The 27,215-nt window shown below is 38.5% G+C and overlaps 1 protein-coding gene across 50 annotated transcripts in view; it reads right to left on the bottom strand.

Annotated features, from left to right (window-relative positions):
• The window catches only part of THRB (thyroid hormone receptor beta), a 372,815-nt gene that overhangs the window by 157,433 nt on the left and 188,167 nt on the right, over positions 1–27,215 (bottom strand). For 11 of the 50 annotated variants that reach the window (XM_072726707.1, XM_072726712.1, XM_072726694.1 and 8 more), the window contains one exon: positions 4,179–4,360. The exons of the other annotated variants lie outside the window; for them this stretch is intronic. The gene's annotated coding sequence lies outside the window, so the exon portion shown is untranslated. The remainder of the gene's footprint in view (positions 1–4,178; positions 4,361–27,215) is intronic. 50 annotated transcript variants of the gene reach the window in all.

Here is a 27,215-nt window from a genome sequence, read left to right as displayed (position 1 = left end):
CTTATTTGTTGTTTGTAGAGAAAAGTGAGAGAGAAAGCAACTTAGCAAGTAAGCTTGGGCTCTGGATTCACGCTGTAGCTTTTTCACTTAGTGGAGCATCTCTTTGAGCTGTTTACTCATCTGTGAGAGCAGAGCACCTACGTTATTGTGGGAGAATGAAATGATGTAATTCCTCCAAAGCACTTGACAACCAGCCCAGTTCATTGAGTTCAATAAAATGATTAATCTAATATCCCATGGGAACAGATGCTATCGTTCCTCCTGTATGCTCTGGGGCTTTCTTTTAAGGGAAGTTTGTGTCATTGTAGAATCAGATTTGGGGAACAAATGGATTTTTAAGGGACAGAGTTGTTTTTCTTTAATTTAATTTTCTCAATTTATATTAAATAATAGTGCAATTCTGGGTTAAGTCACTTAACCTCTTTATTTATTTATTTATATTTTCTAATTCTTTTAAAAGATTTTACTTATTTATTAGAGAGAAAGAGAGAGAGAGAAAGTGAACTCGAGCATAAGCAAGGGGAGGGGCAGAGGGAGAGGGAAAAGCAGGCTCCTTGCTGAGCAGGGAGCCTGATGTGGGGCTTGATCCCAGGACCCTGAGATCATGACCTGAGCTGAAGGCAGATGCTTAACCAACTGAGCTACCCAGGTGCCCCCAGCCTCTTTTGGTCTAACTTTTTTCCTGTCTATAAAGTGAAGGTATTGGACTAGATGATCTATAATGAGTATATTTTGCATTGTGACACTCCCCCCTCCACATACCCTAAATCAAGTTTCATGAAAGACTATTTAATCTTCCTATGAAAGATTTATTACACAGCTTCTGTTCTAATCTATTGTTTTTCATGAAAAAAAAAGTACTGGATATGACCCACTTAATTCATTTCATGCTTACTACTTGTTACAACTTGCAGTGTGAAAACCCTGGAGAAGATCATCTCCATGATTTTGCCAGCAGGAACAATCTCCAATTCCAGCGGGTTGTGACTGGAACTCTTTTGAGTTGAGGCTAAAGAAGCCTCAACTCCAATATTCTTGAACCTGAATTTTAGTGCCAGCTTGACTTTCAGTTCAAAGCACTGTTTTTCTGCCCTCACATAATGTGCTGTTTATGGATTTGTAAACCAGGAGTCTAAGTGATACACTTTTATCAGAGCCTGTGAGTTCTTCCCAAGTCTGGTCCTCTGTTTTGCCCCGCACATTCCTGGCACTTAGTTCCTGGCTGGCACTTCCTCTTCCAAATATTTCTGAAACAAGAAGTTTGCATCTTGAGTTTCTCAACAAACATAAATGTTTATTTGGAAAAGGAATATAGAAAGGAACATGTAACAGTCTTTTTAAATTCACGTAAGGATAAATAAAATGTTACGGTATAGCCTTAGACAGCTAAAGTAATTTAAACATTATGTTGAAAAACTGCCCTGGCAGTTTACGAAGAGCATTAATCATCACCTCTTACTTTATGAAACTTTGAAAACTGAACACCACCACTGATCTCACTTTCTAAATCTATGAATGAAGAAGCTGAAATGGATAATTTCTGAGGACACTCTGGCTTTTAAAAACACTGTTCTATTTCGAAAGTCCAGCCTGCTGTTAGGCACCTTTGCTGCTACTTTACCTGCTGCTGAAAACTTTACTGTCTGATGGGTTTTCTCTTATGAGGGAGAAGAAGTCAAGGAAAAAGAAACTGCCAATGATTCCGAGGGTCTTGTTTTACGGATGTCATCATGTCACACTGCTTTTTGGGTCATGTTTGTATTTCTCATTTGGCTCTGTCTTGAGCAGGATGGAAATGTGCATTCTTGAGAGTAACCTAACTCTGTGACTGACTATGGTGGGCTTTCTTTTCTGTCCCCATTTTTGGACTTTAGGGGTTGCCTAGGAGAAGACAATGACCTGCAGTGGCTCTCAACCTTTGGTGTGCAGCTAGCTGAACCACCTGGGGACTTGAAAACAGAACTCAAAAGACTGGGCTATGCCCTTTGAGCCTCTGATTCACTAGGTCTCGCTGGACCTCCTGCAACCCTCTACATTTTGAAAATGCTCTCCCCAGGTGATCTGATATATATCAGAGGCTGAATAACTACTGGACTTAGTCACATCAATGGGCTTTGTACTCACCCCTAAACTGCCACTTCCCCAGGAACTGAAATGTCCAGGGACTACAAGAGAAGAAAGGAACCTGGGAAACCTCTCTATATTCTTCTATTTCTTTTGTTAACCTCCTTTTCATGCTCTTATAGACAGCCTTCTGAGTTAAGCTGCTATCATACTTGGAGACTGAAGATCAACAAATCCAACTGTCTTTATTGCATATGACTTCTCTAAGGAGTAACTGTTTTTGGCAGTTTCAAAACTATTCTCCCAAATGTTTCTGGTTAGCATATAATGATACAGGCATACCTGGGAGATATTATGGGTTTGGTCCCAGATCAAGGCAACAAAGTGAAGATCATAATAAAGTGAGTCAATTTTTTTGTGTGTCTTGGTGGATATAAAAGTCATGTTTACACTATACTATAGTCCACTAAGTGTGCAATAGAGTTATTGTCTAAAAATCAATGTATATACCTTAATTAAAAATACTTTATTGCTAAAAAGTACTAATCATCATCTGAACTTTCAGTAAGTCATGATCTTTTTGCTGGTGGAGGGTCTTGCCTCTGTGTTGATGGCTGGACACTGATCAGGGAGATGGTTATGGAAGGTTAGGAGGGCTGCGGCAATTTCTTAAAATAAGAAAAATTAAGTTTGCTGCAGCAAGTGACTCTTGTACAAAGGGTTTTTCTGCAGCTTGTGATGTCGTTTAAGAGTGTTTTGCCCACAGCAGAACTTCTTTTCAAAACTGGAGTCAGTCCTCTCAAACCCTGTTGCTGCTTTATCAACTAAGTTTATATGCTATTTTAAATCCTTTGTTGTCATTTAACCATCTTTACAGCATCTTCACCAGTAGTAGATTGCATCTCAAGAAACTACTTTCTTTGCTCATTCATAAGAAGCAACTCCTCTCCTCTTCAAGTTTTATCATGAGATCGAAGCAATTCAGTCCCATCTTCAGGCCCCACTTCTAATTCTGGCTCTCTTCTTGTTTCCACCATATCTGCAGTGACTTTCTCCACTGAAGTTCTGAACCTTCAGTTTGTAAAACACTCATATCTGTGAAGTTCAGTAAAGTGGAGTGCAAGAAAACATGGTGTGCCTGTATTCACATTGTACAATGGGTTGCTGAATAAACTTTTAGGTAATTCATCTGAAAGCTTTCATCATTAGCTTTAAATAATCAAGTCAATTATTCATTCATTTATCCTGTATTAAAGACTGAATGCATTTGCTAGACATTGAAGTACTTCAAATAGAGCACTGATTAACAGCCTGAGATCAAAGTCTCCCTTGGTTCAAATCCAGCTCCATCATTTATCAGTTTTTTGATCTGGAACATAGTATCTGACTCAGTAAATCTCAATTTTCTTTTCTGCAAATGGGAATAATGATAGGATCTGCATTTTGGGTGGTGGTATGAAAAAAAATGAACTTAAAAACACTTATAACAGTGCCTAGGACATGATGGATAAGATTAAGGGAAAGATGGATAAGATTAGATGATTTAGAGTATAGAAGTAAGGAGCCAAACACCAATTAATAGGTGAAGTAAATGTGTAGAGAACACCTGAGTGGATCCAGTGTCTATTGTGGGTAGGGTGGGAAGTGGGGAGGGAGAAGTGTGTGCTTGGGGAAGCCTGAATGATTTGATGCTGAAGTAAAGTTCTGAAGAAAGATCAATAATCAAGCATACTTTAAAAAAATTCATTCTTGGGGCACCTGGGTGGCTCAGTCAGTTAAGTATCGGCCTTTGGCTCAGGTCATGATCCTGGGGTCCTGGGATAGAAAGCCCTGCGTTGGGCTTCCTGCTCATCAGTGAATCTGCTTCTCCCTCTGTCATTCCCCCTGCTCATGCTCTCTTTTTCTCTCTCCCTCTCAAATAAATAAAATCTTTAAAAAACTTTATTCTTGTTTCTTATATAATTAACTGCATGCCACTTAAAAATCATATAGATACTTAGAAACTAAATATATTTAAAACGTTTAAGCTTTTAGTAATCACATTTTGGGGGGGGGGGTTGAATTTATGAGTTCCATTGCTTTTAAGGGGAGGAGGAAAAGAAAAGAACTCACACCTGTAGTGGAAGTATCTGTCAAGAATGCTGTAAAGGAGATTCGTGTATCAGGCTTGGAGGGTAGTCCAGAGCAGTGGTTCTCAACAGGAAACAGGTGTGTCCTTCTCCACCTTCCCAGGGACATTTGGCAATGTCTGGAGACATTTTTCATTGTCATGATCGGAGATGGGTGCTACTGGCATCTGGTGGGCAGAAGCCAGAGATGCTGCTAAACATTTAACAATACACAGGACAGCCCCTCACAACAAAGAATGATCTGGATCAAAATGTTTAGAGTGCCAACCTGTCAGTGATTCTCAAACTATAGTACACCAGAATCGCTTGGAGAGTTGTTAAAACCCGCATTGCTAGGCCCCACACCCAGAACTTCTGCTTCAGTAGGTCTGGGGTAGGACAAGAATTTGTATCTCTAAGTTCCTAGGTAATGCTGATGCTGCTGGTTTGGGGCTCTACTCTGAGAACCACTGGTCTATATAATCTCTATATTCATTTTCAAATTTGAAATTCCAGAGAAACTTTTTTCATTTATACAAAGTTTTTTTAAAGATTTTATTTATTTATTAATGAAGGGGGGGGGGGGAGAGAGACAGAGACAGAGACACAGACAGAGAGAGAAAGAAGCAGGCTCCATGCAGTCCTCACATGGGACTCGATCCCGGGTCTCTAGGATCATGCCCTGGGCTGAAGGTGGCGCTAAACTGCTGAGCCACCTGGGCTGCCCAATTTATACAAAATTTGAGTGGAAAGTTGCCAAGGTTATATTTATGTCATTTACCAACAAGCCCCAGTTTATTATAGAAATGTATAGAATTAAACTAGTTATGAAATTTTAAAAGTAAATTATCACTGTGCTGCCCCAGATTTTCAGCTGCTGCCTCTGGATGTCTTTTTCCTCAATGGCTTTCTTGGCCAAAAGTAATGTCACATTTCAGTTCTAGATATAAAGAATTACTAGTACTTTCTCTAAAATTCAAGTCTGTTACAATAAATAAGTCCTTTGACATTTGCCAAATAATCAATGTTCTCAAGTAGCAGCATCATTAATAATCATTCATTTGCCAATAACCATGCTATGATACTTACACCATGTATGTATATATTTTTATTAAGCTTGATTTTTCCGAGTAGGTGGAAGGCTCGTTCCATTCTTCTCATTTTAAGAGGAGTTTAGGGATTTAAGGCTGCTTAAAGGAATCCATATTGATGTTGGAACACAGAGGATAGGCAGAAAAATTAAAGGGACCAGACTTACAGGGCACAAATTAGAAAAGATTTGTAATGCCTTGCAAGTACACTTATTCAGTCTCTTACTAACTCATTATGTTTTTATTCGATAAACCATATGAAGCATATAAAAGCTGTTGTGGTGTCTGGCTAATTTCCATTTCAGAACTGACAGAAGCAGCTATGAAGTATATACTATAAAGAAACTGGACAAGAGAAATGAGAAATCATTTGAACACCATTAAAATTGTTAAGATTTACTAAAAGAGCTTGTAATGTATAAAAAATCAAGCAGATTTCATTCTATTAGCAAAGTCCGAGTCCATCTTGCCCAAAGGCAGAGAATTAGAAGACTTAGCATCTGAGCCCTGCTCAACATATCCCCCAAAAAACCCGTTTTTGCTTCTTGAATTGGCAGCATAATATTGTACTGTGTGTGATATACGACGTACACAAATGCATTGTATTTTTCATTTAGAAACAACCTAGAATTATGGAAAAGGAGGGCATATTATATCACAGCTGTCTATTGAAGTCACAACATTTGAGAACAAGCTTTAAAATGTCAGTAGTAACACTGTATTGAACATGTTTTCTTACTAGTCTCTTACTTCCTCCAGACTCTTCTTGTGAGCAGGAACCTCATCTCAAACTATCCATATTTCCCACAACCAGTTTAGCACCTGATATGGTCTGTGCTCAGAACAGCTCACTAAATGACTATGCTAACCCCCATTTACATTTACATTATACCTTTTCCTTTAAACCTTAAGCTTTCACAGAACATGATTTGAATGGTACCTTGATTCTTTAAGTAGAGAACTGGGAATATCTATAATAGGAGGAGTGAATATGTGTACTTGTCTGAGAGAAAAATCAACACTTCCAATATTGAAAAACTTCTGGAAGCTTCATAAGAGAAAGAAGCTATAGAGTCTGCAGTCCCAGGTTTGGCCGCTCTCAGGAGCTCTCCTCAAGCCTTGCGATGGGCTCTTAGGCTAATTTGAGATCAAGCCAGAACTTTGTATTTCATCCCCACATTGTCTTGTGGAACAGTAATTGTAATGCACTGAAAATTCTATTGATTCTGTTCACCTAATCACCCTTTTTTACCCATCTTCTGGGCTTCAAGTAGGCAGGGTTCTTAATCTGTGGTCCATGGACCATGGTCTCCAAAGGGTCTGGAGATGAAGCTCTATTTCAGTATGATTAATTTCCTTTGTGGGACGCTTGGGTGGCTCAGTGGTTGAGCATCTGCCTTTGGCTCCTGCATCTGGCTCCCTGCATGGAGCCTGCTTGTCCTCTGCCTATGTCTCTGCCTCTCTCTCTCTATGTCTCTCATGAATAAATAAACAAAATCTTTAAAAAATTAGTTTCCTTTGTAATCCTATTTTATTTCATACATTGAAAGCAGTATTCTGAGACAGAGTCTATAAGCTTCATCAGATGGCCAAATGGGTCCATAGCACAAAAATGGTTACAAACACCAGGCTGCCTTGGCTGAAAGGTCCTTGTTTATTACTTTTCTCTCCTAATAAGTCATAAAAAAACTTCTCATGCCACATATATTTTATTTCCTTCCCAGAAGATTGACTATCTAACCTTAACTTCCTGATTATTTTCTCGATCTCAGGCGTAACAAACATGTCCCAGAAAACACTACTTTTGCTATTATTCAAACAATTGCTAAACTATTGCCCCCAATTTACCTAGACTAAAAGTAATTTTGCATTACACGGACCATTGAAGTTAGAAGCTTTTTAGAACATTTTAATTTTCATTTTTAAGGTTTTACCTTGTGAAGGTATAAAGATTTGTGTTCCCCCTAATTCCTATGAAGCTCTAACCCTGGGACCCTCCTGATGGGATTCATGTCTTTATAAGAAGTGGAAGACAGAAAGATCTCATTCTCTCCCAGAGTGTGTACCCAGCAAAGGCCATGTGAACATAGCCATCAGCAAACCAGGAAGAGGGCCCTCCCCAGATATCAAATCTGCTGGCACCTTGATGTTGGACTTCCCAGATTCTAGAACTGTGAGAAATACATTGCTGTTGTTTTAGCCACCCAATCCATGCTATTTTGTTAACAGCAGCAGCACAAGCTAAGATGTGCTTCTTCTCATTTACAGGTGTTTATCAACTACATAGGGCTCACCAATACCAATAAGCTTTTATAAAATAGCAACTTCCTAAAGAAAGAATTTTTAAAGAAAGATTTATTTATTTATTCATGAGAGACACAGGAAGAGAGGCAGAGACACAGGCAGAAGGAGAATCAGGCTTCCCTTAAGAAGCCTGATATGGGACTCAATCCTGGATCCTACGAGCTGAAGGCAGATGCTCAACTGCTGAGCCACCCAGTTGTCCCAGAAAGAATTTTTAATACTATTTTTTTCAGTGTGGTTCAATTAGATGCTTAAACACACAATGAAAGAAATCCCAGACACGCCATATTTCTTCACAGCTCAACCTTGTTGCCATCACTAGCTAAGAGGCAAGGGAGAAATTTTGTGTGCAAATGGCTTAATATTTTAGCCTCCACAATCAGGCTCCTCTCCTCTAAACATCTCAAAAGCCTGCATCTGGACAAATGGCTAGATGATTTGTAGACAGAGTTGAAGAACGTCAATCCACTGTGGGGCTGAGCTTACTCACGTCAAGCTCAATGCATTTCACTAGCAGCTTTGTTTATTTGTGTTGAAACCAGAAGAGTTTCAAGATTTCAGATCATGGTATGACTAGAAGAAATAGAAATTTTATATTGAAACACAATTTCTTCATTGTGACATCTCTCTTTTCCTGTGGAAACAATTGCTCTTCACACCTTTCCTTGCCCTTCATTTCTCTGGTAAATGTTTCTCTGAGGAAGCAAAATTCTTCATTTCTCACACTAGCTAGGGTGGGATGGGATGCAGAACCAGGAGGAAAGGAAGAATAGGGTTTAAATGGCCCTTCTCACTTTCAACTTCAGTATATTCCTGTAAGTTAAGAAGTCTGACATAAGTTGGAGTTGAGTAAATTCCAATGAATAACAGTCAACATTCATGAGACACAGGGCACTCAAGCAGCCCTTCAAAGGTTTAGCACTTGTAGAAATCCAGGCTCCTCCAGAGAGTTCCTGGAATATGCAGTATAACCTACAGATGCACCTTTTACTGATTTCCTTCTCATAGTCTTTCTTTTGCCCCTGAACACCCCCTGTTTGGCTCTGTCCACCTGGTGCCTTTGATTTAAGCCCCTCTTTTATTCAGATCTAACCCTTGAACATTCTTCATAAAAACCAGACTCCTAGGGTGATGAGGACTTAAAAATACTACCTTCCTCTCCACGCTAGGTCTGGACTGATGGAAAACAGAAAAGAACACAGCAGTTGGACTTTACATTTGTTGTATTTGTTGTATTTCCATGTGTATTATCTTATTTGACGGCCACATCCATTCTATGAGCAATGTAGGCCAAGAGTGGTTTCCTAACTTAGAGAAGCAGAAAATCAGTTGTAGGGCAGCATGACTTCTATGATCTGCTGTTTGTAGGTGAAATGACAGTCATCCTCGGGGGTTCTGATACCCTACTGAGTACTCTTCTGGCTCTTCTTGCTCCATTTGAAAGAGACAAGAAAACTAACCCATCAGTGGAGGAGATGTCCCAGCTTTGTTCAGAATCCTTGAGAATGCCCAAGAAAATTATCCTTAGCAATATCTCTTGATGGCTTTTCAAAATGCTTTCTTAATGGCATGGGAAAGTATGGAAACTATGAAAGCATAACACCTGCGGTTGCCACTTTGAAATTAAACTTGATGTTGCCTGGTAGGGAAACAAAGATTTAGGTTTCTGGACTGATTAGATCTGCTCCACTCTCAGTTATCATCTAATAAATTACCATCCTACTCAGCATAAGCTTAAAAAGGAAATTTCAGTAGCCCAAGACCAGGAAGCGAAAGGACATATATTCACATAACTAATGGAAACTGCCAAACACTGAATTAACTGCACACTTATCCTGGATTTTCTCAACACTTACAGCTTTCACAAAAGCTGCAGCTCTGAAGTTGTACAGAATAGGATTCTGATCTGTACATGAACCATAGTGGAGTCAGAAGTACCTAATATATGACTGCCTTCAGGTTTTCAGAACATCTTTTAGTTTGTCTCAAATCTAGAAAACAAGTTTTCACCCAGGTGGTCAAAGCACAGTATGTTGTGGCCCAACGTGGTAAGAGGGAGGCTGGGGAAAGGCCAGGAGATGGATGAAGACAATCAGTGGCTGGAAGCCCAGGGAAGACACCATTCCTGGTCTCAAGAGGAAACAAAGCACAACTGATAGTCACAGAGCCAGGCTTTCTCTCCACCAGCGTCATGACTTTTCCTATCACTGCCTGCATTTGAAATATCTCCATTCCTCACTACCTGGAAAACAGGCCAATCCTCCTTTTTTTTTTTTTTTTCTTTTCTTAATCAGCTGAGAACTGTACTTGGAAGCAAAGTTCTAGAAGTGGACTCTGGGATTCCGCCTATGTCCTGAGAGTGGTTGACAGCAATTTTTTAACCCTTTCATATTTTTTGGCTGAGACAGTCCTCCATGAATAGACTTAATACCTGTTTATTCTACTGCTATTAAAAAAGTCTTCTGAAAGCTGCCAAAGGATGTTTTCACCATGTTCCTAGCAATGAATAGTTCTGCCTTTTCTGACGATATAAGCAAGCCTGTGATTGACTGCCAAACTTAAAATTCTCGGGCTGAATCAAGTACACTAAAGCAGTGTTTCTCAAACTATGGGTCTCAATCCATTAGTGGGTTGTGAAATCAATTTAGTGGGTAGCAAGAAGCATCTTTTAAAAAATGAAAGAAAGTTGCCTGGAAGGAGTTCCCTATACTTACTAAGAGTAAGGATTGTTTTGTGGAACTTTTGTTTGAGTTTGCAGACACACACCACTCGTAGGCTCAGTAGTTATATAAAATGTATTTTTTACTGGGGACTGTGGTCATCCGTTTAAAGCCACTGCACAAAGCAATGCCAGAAACTCTGAAAGAAGTGACTTGCTTAAGGAAATAAAGCCCTTCTGATTTCTGACTGTCGTCCAGAGTGCTGGCTAAGAAAAGAGAGGGGAGAGGAGACTCACGAAAAATGGACAGGAGCCCAGTATGGGGTTTCAAGCCAGAGGCTTACTGGCCAAATGGGAGGGTTGGCAAGTGGACAGACAAGGGCTTTATTACTGCTGCTTATTAGCCGCATGAAGACTAGGGAATTTTTAAAGAAATCAAGCACATAGGATTTAAAATGCCAATGAGATCGCTAGGTATGCAACTTCACTTTGAGAGAAGTATTTCATAGACTTCGTGGTTGATGGTTTTCACAAAGTTCTAAATTCTTAGTAAATACAAACAAGAGTTTGTGTGCTTGAGATGTACATTCTATTAGGTAGAAACATAAAACAGTGCCACAATCTGCTCATTTTAACTGCAGTTTTATATAGTTCTGACTTCAAAAAAATTGCATTCTAATTTTTGTTCAGGTAAAACAGCCAGTGTTGTCTGTGTACATCCATCCATTTCACAATCTTTTTGTGGGGAGGGGGTTAGAGGGTAGGGTGCTAAGGACTAAAATACAACTTTGCCTTTCAGAAATAAAATTTAAAATATCACTTGCTTATTTATTACAATTGCACTTAAAGAAAACCTAATTATCTCCAGGGATTTGTTTCTTGGTTAAAGGATATTAAACGTGGCCTAGGCTAAAACATCTATAAAGACTCTTACTTTTTTTTAAAAATAAAATCCCACTAAAATATTTTTAAATACCTTGAGATTGAAATCAGTTTCCTTACTTACTGGCATGACTAAAAATTCTCTGTCTTTATATAAACAAAAATTCTGAGTATTGGGATGTTTCCTATCATGCTGACAAATCTAAAATCTCCACAACTTTACCTACAGATTTCCCCATCTCCAGCAAAGATCTTTGATGCTTTTCATAAACAACTTCCTTATTTTCAAAGGCAATGCTTAGCTTCTTCCTCCTGATTTTTAACTGTGGCAGATAGTATTTATTTTTCTGGATACTATTTCCTAGCAAAGGAGAAATCAACTAGGTTGTGCTTCCTTTCATTCCCTCAGCTGCCCAGAAACGTGTCTGCAAGGCAATAAAGTTTTCCATAATGTCTGAGCTCAAAAAATATGAGCCAAGATAAACCCCAAAACACTGGCAGAGAGAAAAATAGCTGGTGCTTAGTTACGTTTCTTTTTAGATATGAAGGAAGGGAAATAAATCTTCCAACAAGTTTGCTTTAATTAAATGCAATGCATATTTCTCTCTTCACAGGCCATGCAGTCTCAGAGAGCTGTGTGTCATGTTCTGGGCCCTTCTGAAATGTCTGAATTGACACCAGAGACATCTTGTAAACAAAATGTTCTTTCAAGTCAGCATCATATCCTAGGCATGTTCACTATAAACTTCAAAAACTATGTTCAACATTTTGAAACAGAATGATTATGGATCAAAGTTCCTCCGGAAATATACTCAAAGGACTTAAAGTCATTAAAGGTGTGATTTTCTGACAACTTAATTCAGTTCCTGCCCCAAGAGATATGATGCACAATTAAGTGGTTAGAATACTCTAATTAATAAGAAATTGAAAAGAATCTTTCTGACGAGAGGAGCCTGATTTTTCTAGAATTGTTGATCCTGGGCTGGTGTTTAAATCATTCACAGCAGCTGAACTGCCTACTAATGACTAACCTTGAAACCTTTTACTTGGAGATCCCAAAGCAGTCATCGAGGCTAATATTTTTCTGTGCTCTGCCAGGCATGGAATAAAAGATCCTAAAATGATTTTTGAAAATTTTCTGACTGACCTGACTGTAGGGAAATGGCTTAGTTACCCGAGATGTCCCAGTCCTGTTCCCACAAATTTCCATATCAAAGAGGAGCAGTTAGACCAGATGAGCTTCAATTTGGGCTTAATCTTGGGGCACCTGGGTGGTTCAGTGGTTGAGTACCTGCCTTTGGCTCAGGTTGTGATCCTGGGGTCCTGGGATCTAGTCCTGCATCAGGCTCCCTGCATGGAGCCTGCTGCTCCCTCTGCCTGTGTTTCTTCCTCTCTCTCTGTGTCCTTCATGAATAAATAAATAAAATCTTAAAAAAAATAACTGAGCTTAGTCTTAGGACTCCTCACAACTGTGTAAGGATGGGGGGTGGGGTGGGGTCTGGTGGAGGGGGTGGCACTTGTTCTGGTCACCTGTGATTAATGACACTTTCCCTCCAGAGAGCCTTCCCAAACTAAGAGAGACCCATAAAATAGGTTCCTGTTTCCCTTTTCCTCCTACAACAGGAGACGAAAAGCCCAGCTGTACCTGAACCCAAAGTTCAAAGAAACACTTAAACTAAATTCCTAAGACACAACAGTCAAAGGATTTTGGAATAAAGACCCTGGGAAAGGGAAGCATTTTGAATCATGCTTCTGCCATTTTCTTTCATTAGCAAATGACACAGGATCCTGCTTAGACCTATCTCAAATATGAAGTACAGGCTTCTTGCTTTCAAAGCTCCATCAGGCACTCTGAATGCACGGGTTATTGTTAGGTATATATCATGCGAGAGAAAACTCTTATACACTGTCTTATACACTGTGGCTCTCTTATACACTGTCAATAAGGTGGTAAATCAGTCCAGCATTTTGGCAAAATCTGTCAAAATTCCAAGAGCATATATCTTTTGATCTTGCAAACTCACTTCTTGGAATTTATCCCACAGACACAATCTTTCATATAGATGTATCCACCGTGGCTTGTGTAAATGCTCATCAGCAAAAGACCCAGTAAGTAAGTTTTGTACAGTAATTATACTACAGACTAGTCTGTGGCTATTAAAAAGAATGAGAGGGAGGAAGGGTATACTTACAGTTTTATTTACACAAACAAAATCATCGCATCTATTACTTGTGAAGTATAGCTGTATAGAGAGGTATGGAAAGGTGTCAAAGTTTTGTTATTTAAAGTAAGTCATAGTATGATATATAGAGTACAACATAGCTTGTGCAAAAGATATATTTAGGTGTATGTGTGTGTATAGTAAAAATGCTGTGCATACAAAGTTTTTGATGGTATACAAAAAAATTTTACTAGTGGTGACCTATAAGGAGTAGGGTTCATATCCTTCTGAACTTCTCAATGTCATTAATTTTTTTTTTTACTATAAGCATGCATTACTTTTAATAAAATACTTTTTAAAAAGCTCCATGGTCACAGTTTCTACAAAAATGATGCTTTTCAGCCCCTAAGGGTCATTAGGGATGTGTGTAACTGTTATATTTTGGGTGGAAGCATGGCTCTGAACGAGATGTAGACCCTGGCTCCCTCTTCTAAGTTTCCCATATATTCATTGCATTAAGTGCACCATTTTGCTCCTTGTCCTTCTCCCCGGCTGGACTGTAAACTGCCCTGCTCAGAGCCAGCAACCATCCCGCTCTCATTAACAAATCCCTGGTTCTCAGCACAGTACCTGGCAAATAGAGGGTAGCTAATAAATCTGGTTGATAAAAAAAAAGTCAGTGGCCCCACCTCAACTACAGTTGTAACAGGATCATTAAATGTTAGGTTTAAAAAATCAATAAAGGAAGGAGGGAAATTTGCTTTGAAGCTATTTGAAAAATTAGCTATAAACCAAAAATTCAGATTGCAAGGAATAGACTGGAGGCCTTCAAACTACTCTTTGGAAGACTTTGTCTACTCTTGTTCTCATTTTCACAGTTCCTTCAAAAGCCTTCTCTCGCTCTCGTGATAAAGGACAGCTACTCCTGCAAAATGTGTTTCGCTAAGATTTAAAACTGCTTGCTGGAGTTTCTCCAGAAATTCTGAAAAAAAGGATTTTGGTGAAAATGTTCATTTCATTTGATTAAATTATCCATTTGTGGAATTTGATGGAGAGGGGAACAGGTGGATGGAAGAATCAGGAGTACACGGTAAGTCAACCAAAGACCACAATTACTTTCTGGAATTGAAAGCTAATAGAATGCTTTGGAACATGGATGTCTGGCTTGGTAGCCCAAACTCTTCCAGAAGTCCTGAGTCTGCTAAAGGGAAGGATCTCCTTGGCCTTTCTTTGAGAGGCAGTATTTTGTAGTGGTTTTGAAGTCAGGATCTCTGGGTTCAAATGCAACTCCATTATTTTACTAGCTGTTCAACCTCAGGAAGTTTGCTTCACCTCTCTCAACCTGTTTCTTTATCAGTAAAATAGGATCACATAGTTCCATCCCTAGAACTAGAGGGTTTGTGAAGGTTGAGTGAGATAATAGCCGTAAGACATTTCATATGGAGTACCATGAGGGTTAACAAATATTACGGCTTTGTGTAAATAATATAGTAAGTACATTCTGGCAAAAACAATACAAGAATACCATAAACACAGGATTCTAGCTGCAAATTTGGACCAGTTCCCCTGGCTTCCTGGTCCTTTCACTGATCTGTGCCAGGGTTCTCAGACTATGTAAAACATTCGTATCCCATAAACTACCCTGGGGCATTTCAATGCAAAAATGGAAGTTTTGCCAAAGTTGAGTATTTTAAGTTATTTAAAAAATACCAAGTTTTACCAATTTTCTAAGAAAAACATATCATTTGATAGAACTTCTTAGCTGCAAAATTTTCATTTGTTTCTTTCTCATAGTTTTCTATACATGCTACCACTCACAGTCTGCCCCAGAATCAAGTATAAAATATTAGTAATTTAATTCAAAATTAGGTTAGTTACCCTTGAAATATCCCTGTATCAATGTGTTGTGGTGCTCTGAAAGAGGATCATCTTTTCCAGACACTCTGACACCCGAATGGAATGGAGAACGTTGAGATGTTGTTAAATCAGCTAAGCTGTTGAGCTTTCCCCAGAGTTTGGAGCCACTCACACCAGTATTATCCAACTACACTGAGAGCCCATGCTTCTGGTCAAATAACACAAATGTTGTGGATATGTGACTCTAGGAGAAGTCCATATCCATGAAAACATCTCCTTCACACTACCCGTACATTGCTTTCTAATAAGTGACTGGCTCTCAGCAGTCATCCAAAACTTGAAAGGAATCAGGATAGAGATGTTCTCACTTAAAAATCCGAAGATAAATTATTTGCAAATTCAGGAAAAAGATTCTTGCAATTCAAGAAAATCCTTATTAGTCTTCTGAAAAACCATATTAAAAAAATGCCCCTGTACCTATGATAGTAACTCAAATTTCTCACATAATCTCACTATTTTAAATGTTGCCCCAGGTCTGAAAACTTACCACGGTGGTTCTTGGAAATCCAATTTAAATGTATAAAGAAAGCTGATATTCTTTATAGGAAGGCATACATGCGCACATTATTATATTATTGGAACCAGCTCAAGATACAAGAATGAAGTTTGAACATAGATAAATATAAGCAACATTTTGAAAAACCAAATCATTTATGTCAGTACATGATGTGTGACAGCTCTAACCACAATTATGTATACTTAGAAGATGCAAACGTGGATTTTTCAGAGGTAGTATTTTATGGCACAACAATGTATAATTATACAAAAGCAGGCAGTTAAATAGCTACAAGTCTGTGCATGGAAGTTATTGATTAGCATGCAACTTCCTGACCCGATATTAAATTGAGTGATTAGATGATGCTTTTTAAGATTACATAGCATAGTGTTTCACGTATAAAGATAAGTTTTGTTCAGAAGTTTTTCATTTAAGATAATTACTATATTTGAACTTTTTACTTACAAAATTTTATTTCAGTAAGTTTGCTTAATATAACAGCACAGAATGGTCACTTTGTACTTCTGAATTCAACTGGAATTTGCTAGCCTTCCTCATTTTGACTCACACAGACAAATTAGAGAGCAAAAGTAGGCAAATCTTATAGCATGGAGCACTGGAAAGCCAGCTGGGGTTCCTGAAGTTTGGGTCCCAGGCCTAGGCCTACTGTGTGTCTGTGGCTAGTCTCTAACCTTCTCCAGCTGTCACGCTTCCCATCTGTAAAAGAGTGAGATTTATCCAATGATGTCTAATAAGACTTATTGTGATAATGGCAATGCTCTTTACCTGCATTGTCCAAAGTGGTAGCCATTAGCCATCTGTGGCTCTTGAGCCCCTGAAACATGGCTAGTGTGACTGAGGAAATGAATATTTAAATTTGTTTAATTTTATCAGTTTGCATTTAAATTAAATAGCCACTGGTGGCTGGTGGTTGTCGTACTGGATAGTACAGATTGGTGATTCCTTCTTATCTAAATGCTATATACTCCTCCGATCCCAACTTATCACTTAGTTTTCTCTTTGTACTTTCACCTCTACAACTCCATTTTCTTTTCTTTTCTTTTTTTAAAGATTTTATTTATTCACGAGAGACACACAGACAGAGAGACAGACAGAGACACAGGCAGAGGGAGAAGCAGGCTCCATGCAGGGAGCCGAAGTGGGACTCGAGCCTGGGTCTCCAGGATCAGGCCCTGGGCTGAAGGCGGCGCTAAACCACTGAGCCACCCGGGCTCCCCAACAACTCCATTTTCTTTTTTGTTTCAATTAGAATTAAAGGTTAGATATACCTCCACTGCCATTCCAGCTGAGAGTCAAGAGCTTAGAATTAACCTGTAGCTTTAACCCACTACTTGAAATGGAGAAAAGGACTAGGTATTAAGAGCCTCTTTGATCTTCCATTAGGGTCCAGTTGGAGAGTCAGCAGTTATTTGGATGGAATGAGAGCTGACATTTATCGAGTCAAAAGACAGCATTGATGTGGCTTCCTATTTTAGGATAATGTTAGCTTCAGTTAGAAGCTTCACTGTCCAAAGCTTCTGCTAATAAATATGGCCAAACTGTCAGGATGGGCAATTCATTTGCCAAACATCTCAACTGTAATTAGGTGGTGTGATTCCTACCACGTGCCAAGGCCTCAGACTAAGTTCTGAGACTGGGAATTTGAGTAAGTTTCTCTCCGCCTTTAAGAAGAGCCCAGATCTAAAAGAGGAGCCTGGCAAGTAGATAAATATTTATAACACACCATGACACATCCCATAATCAATATGTGAACGGTGGGTTGTAAGAATACAAAGAAGGAGCAAATCTTCATCCTCAATTCCTGGCAAGCTAGGGAAGGTTTCAGAAATGAGTCACCATAGGCTGAACAGGAGTATATTAAGGTATCAAGGATGGAGAAGGGCACTTCTGACAGAGGAGCATGGTTCCTTCAGGGATGTCCATTGAATAGGGCTGTCCGGAAGCTTTATGCTTAAGTTTATGAGAACCAAGTAAGACATTACAACTGATTTTGCTGCCTCTCACTAAAGAGTCTTTTAGCTAAACTATTTCTCCAATAGGTAAAATGATTCAAACTTTGGGCTCTGAATGTTTGCTTATTTTAAGGACAACTTCCACTTCCTTGATAAATGATGAGAGCCCTACCCTTTCCAATCCCAATTAGCTCCACCTCTTGGACATAGTAAAGGAAATTCTAAGGCATATCTGAGAGAAGTCTTTTGTTTTTTAGATTTTATTCTTTCTTTCTTTCCTTTCCCTTTCCCTTTCCCTTTCCCTTTCCCTTTCCTTTCCTTTCCTTTCCTTTCCTTTCCTTTCCTTTCCTTTCCTTTCCTTTTTCTTTCTTTTCTTTTCTTTTTTTTCTTTCTTCTTTCTTTTGAGTATATGAATAGGGAGAGGGGCATGGGGAGAGAGAAAATATCAAGCAGATTTCACACTCAGCATGGAGCCCAATGCAGGTCTCACAACTCTGATATTATGACCCGAGCTGAAACCAAGAGTCAGATGCTAAACCGACTGAGCCACCCAAGTGCCTTGAGAAAAAGTCTTTTGAAGGTACTGAGTACAAGGTAGGATCCATGAGAGGAGGCAAAGAATTATGAATTTCTGTAAACATGGAGTATAGTCATCTTGGGAACATTGAATCCCCAAACAAAATAGCAGCCCTTTTCATCACCAGAGTGATGAATTTTGGAATACAAGCCTTGGGAAAGTCCGATGTAAATCTCTGTGAAATCTCATAGTCTCCAAGAAGTGTTTGTTACCTGCATTTTCTTTTCCTACAGTGAAGTCACTGGGCCAGATGAGATATAAAATGCTGGAAGCTGCATCTTGGTGAGCTGCAGAAAGCAATTTCTGCATTCTTAAGATTGCCCATTGAATGGCTGCACTTAGTTGTCTGTACAGTTACCCCACCCTTGCCTGCCATTTAGAAATTTACAGGCTAAAAGAAGGATGATGACTCAGACAGGATATTAAGGCCCTATAAACAAACACATACTCATTATAGAAACATACAATAAATGTTTTCCTTATGTGAAAGCCACATGCCAGGGAAAATATGGTGGATGGAGTGCTGGTAGATTTGGTGTTCACCAATTAGATGATGCTGAGATTCTCGCCATGTTTTCACTGCTGTTCATAAACACCTATAAAAGCTTTCCAAGCTCCTTCCCTCTGTTTTAGATAGTTGTTTGCAAATGCTGTAATTGAAATCATCAGGGGGAGCTTTTGAAAATTTGGATGCCCTGAAAAAAAAAATCTAGATGCCCAAGTCACTTCCCACACAAAGTAGGAGCTCTAGGGGTGGAATTCAGCCCTCAATATTTTTTAAACTCCTTGAGTGATTCCAAAATGCAGCAAAGTTTAGGAACCTCTGCATTAGATCTGAGAGCAGTTTAATATAATAGTCCTAATTTTGGAGTTAAAAAATATAGATTCCTGTGCCCCACCCCAGACCCAGTGAATCATCTCTAGAGGTGGGCAGATCTTGATGTTTACTTTTCTTTTTTAAGATTTATTTATTTTAGTGAAGGAGAGAGAGAGAGAAAGAGCATGTGTGCAAGGGCGAGGGGTAGAGAATCTCCAGCAGACTCCCCACTGAGTACAGAGCCCAGCGTAGAGCTTGATCCCATCACCCTGAGATCATGACCTGAGCTGAAACCAAGAGCTGGATGCTTAACCAAATGAGCTACTCAGGTGCCCCTTGATGTTTACTTAAAAACAAAACAAAACAAAAAACTCCAAAGCCAGCCTGATGCCCACCCTTAGTTGAAAACCATGTTACAAAGCACTGATTTTGAGTTCTCCTCTGATTTGTATATGAAACGTGAGAAAGATTAAAATAGAATGAGGTCCATTCAAAACTATATAGATGATACTTTCTGGAAACATCTCTTTGCTTATTTCTTTTTTTGGTTTCCACTTATTAAAGTGTAACACACTTATAGACATGTGCAGGGACTGTGAATATTTGAACTATGTAACCAGCACCCAGATAAAAAACCTGAAGCGTACCAGTCATCCTGGAGCCTTCCCTTGCAGGCATGACCCAGGCCCTGTGGGAACCACAGACCTAATTTTTAGTATCACTTCTTACTAAGAAGTTTTATTTGTTCCCATGGTCACATTGCAGTACAGTTGGCCTATTTAGATGCAAAAATTATTGAGAGATAATTAATGGGCCAATAGAGAATTTTGAAGTCAAATGGCCTAATCCATCTTTTATTGCTCTTGCTGTGGTCATTTAAAACAAGGAAGAACACCAGAAAGAAATATTTCCCTAGACTTTCATATGTTGTTAGTTATTGGGTGCAATTTTCCGACACTCTGTCACCCTAAGCCTTGTGACAACTCTGCAAAAGTAAGAATTATTATCATCTCTACTTAACAAATGAATAAACAGAGGCTTAGAGAGGAAGTAACTTGCCAGATTTGGCTTTAGGTCCGTTTTACACAGAAAGCCTTTCCCCGGTGCTGCGCGCTGTCTCTCACATTTGTAACTAATTGAGAGTTTAATCTCCTATAAATACCAGTATGAAAAAAGGTCTCCAGGCATTCATGCTATGAAATTGTGATTACAGATTGTAACTTGTTGGGCTGTTTCTTTAAAAATCCACTCCAAAAATACTTTATGAACTGTAATTCTCAAATCACGTAGATGAGTTAGTTTATAGCTAATGTAGTGGGTTTTTTTCCTGATTAGGAAAGTAATTCATATTTGCTGTAGAATAAGATAAAAATATAGAAGAAGAAACTACGAATCATGCATTATACCCAAATGTTCTCTAAAAATAAGAAGGGCTTTCAAGAGCATGGGCAGGGTAGGTCTCTGGGAGGAGTTACTTGATCTTTGGAAGCTTTTTAGGAGATATGATGTGAATAACTTATTTTTGAATATTTCTAAGTATTCTGAAGTTAATACAGACCTGTCACTCTATACCACACAGTATGCAAACAACTTGAAATGTTCACTAAACTATCTGATCTCAGATTTTTACAGATTACCATGTGTAACTGCATTTCCCCACAATTTTAAAAAATAGTTCCTAAGAACACACACACACCTTTCCTCTTTTTTTCCACTTGTTAATAGTATTGGCTAAAATTATGGTATTTAGAAATTTATCATCAGTACATCTGAATTCTTAATAGAGATTCCAGGAAGCCTTGAGTTTTCTGGGCAAGTGTGCTTTTTTTTTTTTTTTTTTTTTTTTTAAAGCAAACATACCAGAGTTTATACCTTTGAATGCATGTGGGTTTTTTTTTCTGGAGGAAAAGCTGTGTACCATTTCCAATGTGTTCCCATTGCCCAAAATATTTTGAGGGAATTACAGAAAGCAGGGGCAAGGCATCTTTGAATGGCATATCCCCACACTGCCTCCCAGTTCCTGGACTAAAAGGTTCAGAAACTTTCTCACTTACTCAGCAATGACTGTCAAAAGCCACTGATTACATCTCTGCGTCTGTCCAGTCAAATTGCAAAACAATATCCTCACTGTGCCTCAGGGAGAGCAGAACTCAAACACTGATTCTCCTGGACTTTGGCATCTACTCACAGGATCAAGGAGCTTGAGAGGTGAGCAAGGACGGCCTCCTACCTGAGGCTGACAGTCGGAGATCCAGGGGGCTTGTGACATGTGACTTCGCTCAGTTATACCAAGAATTAGGGAATCAACAAGTTTATACAGGATCCCAGGCATTGTGACTCAAAAGAAATAAATCTTTCCACCTAAAACCTCAAACTTCTAGCATGATCTATCAATCACTCTGCCCATAATAAAAGCTGATACTTATCCTTCAATACATTTCTCAAATCTCCTATATATACATACCCATGGTATAGGTATACCACAATGTTTTTCAATCATTCCCTGATTGCTGGGCATTCATTTTGTTTCCAGATTCTTCTTTCCTTCACCACAACAATGATGTAATAACATTCTCGCGTACAAAATCTTGCATACTGATGCTTTTATTTTTATGGGCTAGTTTCCCAGAAGCTGAGTCATGTAATATATGATGTGTGTATGTATGTGTGTGTGTTTGCATTAAGAGTTTGCTAGAATGTTTTTCAAAAATTCACAAGACCACAGCAATGTACGGAGATCTACCTCACCCCACCTCCATCTCTCCATCTACCACACTAGTGGATATTGGTGCTCTTAAAATTTTTACCAATTCGGTGGAGGGCTAGTATCTTATTATAGTGGATGAATGGTAGCCTCCTCCCCAAAAGATATGTCCATGTCCTAATTCCCAGAATCTCTAAATATGACCTCCTTGGAAAAAGGATCTTTGCCGATATAACTAAGGATATCTAAAAGAAATCATTGTGGATTATCTGGGGGCCCCTAAATTAATTAAATATCTTTATAAGAGAACACAGGAGAGAGATACAGGGAGAAGACAGCCATGTGGAGAAGGACGTGGAGACTGGAGTGATGGAGCCACCAGCCAATGAATACCTATAGCAGCCAGACACTGGAAGACCAAAGGATACATTCTCCCCTAGAGGCTTTGGGGGGACTGTGGCCCTGACCTTGACTTTGGAATTCTCACCCTCAGAGCTGTGAGAATAAATTTCTATTGTTTTAAGCCACCAAGTATATAGTAATTAATTGTGGCACCTTTAGGGAACAAATATACTGACTGTTACCATAAACTTGTGTTTTTCTGAGAACTACTGATGTTGAACATCTTTTCATGTGGTTTTACTGGCCATTTGGATTTATTTGCTTTCATGTAAATTAACTATTCAGATTTCCCCCCATTTTTCCAGGTTTTTTTCCTATTAATTCTTATAACCACTGTAAAAATGCAGATGTGAACATGTTGTCTGCCACATGTTGTAAGACATCTAGCATATGTCCTCTGAGTTTGTTTATGATATGTTTGGTCATGCAATTAAAAAAATTACATGGTACAGCATGCTCATCTTTTCCTTTATCCTTTATGAGTTAGTTCCTGTTGATTATGACTATTTCCCTGACATCTGAGTTACAAAAATATTCTCCTAAATCTCCTTTAAAATGTTGTGGGAGGCACAAAGAAGGTCCCCAAAGATATCCATGCCCTCAACTCTGGAACCTAGGAAGATGCTACCTTCCATGGCAGAAGGGACTACAGATGTGGTAAGGGGGCAGACTTGAGATGGGGTGATTATCCTAGATTATCCAGAACGGCCCAATCTAGTCACACAAGTCCTTAATGGGAGATTATCCAGATGTGGTCAAAGGGAGAGGTTACTACAGAAGTATGGTTAAAGAGGTGCAACATTGCTGGCTCTGAAGATCGAGGAAGGAGCCACAAGCCCAGGAATGTGGACAATCCTTAGGAATAGCAAGGAAATGGATTTTCCCTCAGCTCCTCAGAAAGGAATGTGGCCCTGCTGACACCTTAGCCCTATGAGACCTATGTCAGACTTGTTACCTACAGAATTTAGATAATAAATTTGCCTTCCTTAAGGGACTAGGTTAGAGATGATTTGTTATGGTAGCACTAGACCACTAATACATTTTAATTGCTCCATTAAAAAAGTGTACCTTTATCTATCTATATTTACTCTTTTTTTTTTAAATTTTTATTTATTTATGATAGTCACAGAGAGAGAGAGAGGCAGAGACATAGGCAGAGGGAGAGAAGCAGGCTCCATGCACCGGGAGCCCGACGTGGGATTCGATCCCGGGTCTCCAGGATCGCGCCCTGGGCCAAAGGCAGGCGCCAAACCGCTGCGCCACCCAGGGATCCCTATATTTACTCTTAAGGAGTAAATAGGGGTACAGCTTTAGTTCTAGATGGACTTTCCAATCAGTATTGATCAGTTTGCTTACTCCTTTGCCAATATCATGTTGTTTTGATATGGTCACTTCACTTGATCCTAGCCAAAAGGCCAAGAAGCATTTGATAGGATGCTTCAATATGTTCAAATATCTAGTAGGCAAGGTAACCTACTTTCTTTTGTTTTGTTTTTAAAATAGTTTGTTGGGTTTTCACAGATAATGCTTTATATTTTTCAAATTATCATTTCTGTTAAAGTTTATTCCTAAGTATTTTAGAATTTGCACTGTTTTGGTAACAATTCCATCTCCATCTGCAACTGATTACTCATAAATAAAGCACGCCATGTACAATTCTGTCTCAAAGCCTAGAACTTGCTGTTCCCTCTCACTAGAAGGGGTTTTTTCCAGTTATCTGCATGGCAGATTTCCTCATGGACTTGAAGCCTCTGCTCAGATGTTCACATTTTTAACAATGAGGTCTTCCCTCAACACCCCATAGGAAAACAGTATACTACTGCCTGCTGCCCACCTACTTACTAAGCATTTGCTATACTTCTTTGGCTTTCTTTTTTTCTCCATAGCGCTTGTCACCATCTGACTTATTATTTAGTCACTTGTGGCTTATTTTTCATTTCCTCCAACTGAAATGTCAGCCCCATGAGGAAAAGTGTTTTGTCCCTTTTGTTCACTACTATTATCACCAGGCTTTAGATGGGTACTTGGTGTTCATTCAGTTGGGGTTCAATAAATATCTGTTGAATGACTAAAAAGAAGACCTATTGATTTTTCTACATTTATTTTTTAATCTAGCCACCTTGCCAAATATCATTACCAATTGTAGCAGCAATTTTTTACTGGAGTCTTTTGATTTTTGTAGATATGCCATCACTTCATCAACAAAAAATGATACTAGTTTTCTGGTTGCATGAATTATGTTAAATATTTATTCAATATAGATTTACTGGAACCTCTGAAGCTATGATGTATAATATTGGTGGAACCAGGGATTCCTATCTGTAGAAGATTGCAAAGATGGTCTCAGTTATCCCTGTATCCATGCCCCCTTGGCCATGAGACTTTGTAGTGCCCTCACACCCTGGGTCTAGACTGAGCCACATGAGTGCTTAGTCAGTAGGATGTTAGCAAATATGATGCCAGCAGAGCCTTGAAAAATGCTCTGATGCTGGGCTTCCACTTATTCCTACTTCTCTGTCACCACCATGAGAGCATGCCTGGGCTAGCCTGTTGGAAGGTGAGAACATGTTGTATAGGGTAAAATTTTCCTAATTGTTCTGGCAGAGGCCATCTTAAATTAGTCCACAGCCAGCCAGCCCCAGACACATGAGCAAGCCCTGTCATGATCCCATGGCTGCCTAGATGACCTGTAGCTAACCAAAGACATGCACAAAAGCCCAGCCAGATACCCTGATCCTTATTGACTGTGAGTTACTTATATATATATATTATCATATGTCCCTGGAGTTTGGTAGTTGTTGACCACTGAGCCACCCAGGCATCCCCAAATAATGTTCTGAGGCATTATTGTGACAATAAATCATTGATATGTTTTCTTATGCCTACATTTAAAATAAAGAGACTTAGAGTTTCACCATTTAGCATTCTGTTATTTGTTAGTTTTTGGCAGATAGTCTTTATCATATTTAAGTAAAACAGAAAAAGAAAGTAATTAAGGTCATCATATTTAAGTAAAAGAGAAATAGAAAGTAAGGTTTTTAAAATTAAAAATGGCTGAATTTTACAAATGCTTTTCCTACATACATTTTTATAATCTTTTTTATTGATGAGATAAATTATTTTCAGAGCTCTCCTGATTTTTAACCATGTTTATGCTCTAGGAACAAGTCTTTCTTGGTCATAATGTGTTATTCTTTTGGGGTCCTTCTGGATTATTTTATTTGGAAGTTTGTATCTATATATATAAGTGAAATTGGTCTACAGGTTTTTGGTTTGTATTTTGTTCTCCAGGTTTTCAAATAAGGTCACACTGACTTTAGGAAATGATTTGGAATTTTCAGAATTGATCAAAGAGCCCAAATACAAGAAAGGACATTAAGATTTGAAACACATAAGCCACACAATCTAACATTTCTCCTCAGACCTTGCATAACAATGGAACATTAATAAAATAAATAAATTACAAGGCTGAAGAGAAAAGTTTAACTTACTTTACAAAGTAGGTACTTTATAATAGAGCATAATCTTAGATCATAAGCAAATAAAGTTGATATTAAATAATAAGGCAATAGCTAGTCAGTATATACTACTTGAAATATAAAAAAAAACTTCCTTCAAAATAACACTAGGATTTTTTAAAAAAGATTTTATTTATTTATTCGTGAGGGACACAGAGAGAGGCAGAGACATAGGCAGAGGGAGAAGCAGGCTCCCTACAGGGAGCCTGTGTGGGATTCTATCCCAGGACCCCGGGATCACAACCTGAACCCAAGGCAGACATTCAACCACTGAGCCATTCAGGCATCTCCAAAATAACTCTAGGATTAATGAGAAAGGCAAAATTTTAGTCATAAACTACCTAGAACCAATGAAAGGGAGAATATTTACTTTCTACCAAAACATACAGAACATAGCTAAAGGTATATTCAGAGGAAAATATATAGTTTATAGTTTTGACAGCTTTATTACTGAGACTTGTAAAATAAATGAACACAATGCTGATACTAAGAAATTCCATGATCTCCAAAAGGATAAACCTTGAGTAAAGTATGAGGAAGGAATTAGTAAAGATAGATACTAAAATGAATGAAGTGGAAAACAAAAATGGTAGAAAGAACAAATAAATTCAAAAGCTATTTCTTTTGTAAAATATAAAAACCACTGTATGAGTATGATTAGGGAAAGAAGAGAGGAAAATATTAGGATTGCAAAGATGAAACAGACACAAACATTAATTATAAAAAAGTACTATGTTAAATTCTGTTGCAATAGATACAAAATTCTAGAGAGAATGGATTATTTCTTAACAAAGTAAGAATTAGCTAACCCAAAAAAATGTAGAAGAATTTAATAAAAAGAGATTGAAGTGGTGATTAAAATTCTATCATTTAAAAGGGTGTACTGGGGGTAGGGGGAATACCAGGATGAAGCAATTTCACAGCTGGGCCCCAACTAACTCTTAAGAACAGATGATTCCAATGCTACTTAAATTATTTTGGACCATTTACTCAAAGGATACAAAAGTATGAATTGGGAGGGATACTTTGTACCCTGATGTTTATAGCAGCATTATCAACAATAGCCAAATTATGGAAAGACCCTAAATGTCCATCTACTGATGAATGGACAAAGTGGTATATATGCATAATGGAATATTACTCAGCCATAAAAAAGAACAAAATCTTGCCATTTGCAACCACATGGATAGAACTAGAGAGTATAGTGCTAAGCAAAATAAATCAGAGAAAGACAAATACCATATGATTTCACTCATATGTGGAATTTAAGAAACAAAACAAATGAACATGGGGGAAAAACAGAGACAAACCAAGAAGTAGACTATTAACTAAAGAGAACAAACTGATGGTTATCAGACAGGAGGGGGGTGAGGGGATTGGGTAAAATAGATGATAGGGATCAAGGAGCGAATTTGTTGTGATGAGCTCCAGGTCTTGTATGGAAGTGTCGAATCACTCTAATATACACCTGAAACTAATATTACACTGAATATTGACTAATTGAAATGTAAATAAAAACCTGGGGGAAAAAACTATTCTGG

The sequence above is a fragment of the Vulpes vulpes genome, chromosome 11, assembly GCF_048418805.1.
Source record: "Vulpes vulpes isolate BD-2025 chromosome 11, VulVul3, whole genome shotgun sequence".
Taxonomy (NCBI): domain Eukaryota; kingdom Metazoa; phylum Chordata; class Mammalia; order Carnivora; family Canidae; genus Vulpes; species Vulpes vulpes.
Note: the sequence above shows the minus strand (reverse complement) of the source record. Positions and strands in the feature narration are given on the sequence as shown.